The 465-nt window shown below is 32.7% G+C and overlaps 1 protein-coding gene across 1 annotated transcript in view; it reads left to right on the top strand.

Annotated features, from left to right (window-relative positions):
* The window catches only part of LOC119587995 (prolyl 3-hydroxylase 1-like), a gene marked incomplete in the record, with an annotated part of 17,669 nt that overhangs the window by 3,545 nt on the left and 13,659 nt on the right, over nt 1–465 (top strand).

The following is a 465-nucleotide window of genomic DNA, read 5'->3' as shown; positions in this document are numbered from 1 at the left end:
GCACAAACCTCTTCATTCTTACCACAGGAAATGCACGTTGATTGTAATTAGATGTAACTCCCCCCCCCCTCCATCCACCAAGCACAAGATCATAGCATTTTTATTGGCTTACAGTTTACATTTCTGTATCATATTACCTTTTAAAATAGTGTTTCATATCTCCTGTTTTTTTATGCATGGATCTAGTATTTTTTTAAGTAAACTATTAAGTGTATTACTGAGTGTTCCCTGGTTGGCTTTGGCTTGCAGTTTTCATTGCACAGACAAGCCTGCAAAATGAAGTTATATATGATTGTTATACATGAAGGTCCAATTACCATACAACTCTATAATTTTGATGTATTTTAGAAATGAATTATTTAGAATGCAAAGAATTTTTTGAAAAACAGCAGTGTTGTGTAAGACATGATTTTTAAATGCAATTAAATTGAGAAAAGGAACAGCATATTCTCGAAGGGATTAGAT

The sequence above is a fragment of the Penaeus monodon genome, chromosome 23, assembly GCF_015228065.2.
Source record: "Penaeus monodon isolate SGIC_2016 chromosome 23, NSTDA_Pmon_1, whole genome shotgun sequence".
Lineage (NCBI taxonomy): Eukaryota > Metazoa > Arthropoda > Malacostraca > Decapoda > Penaeidae > Penaeus > Penaeus monodon.
The sequence above is the reverse complement of the archived record's forward strand: the minus strand, read 5'-3'. Positions and strand labels throughout refer to the sequence as shown.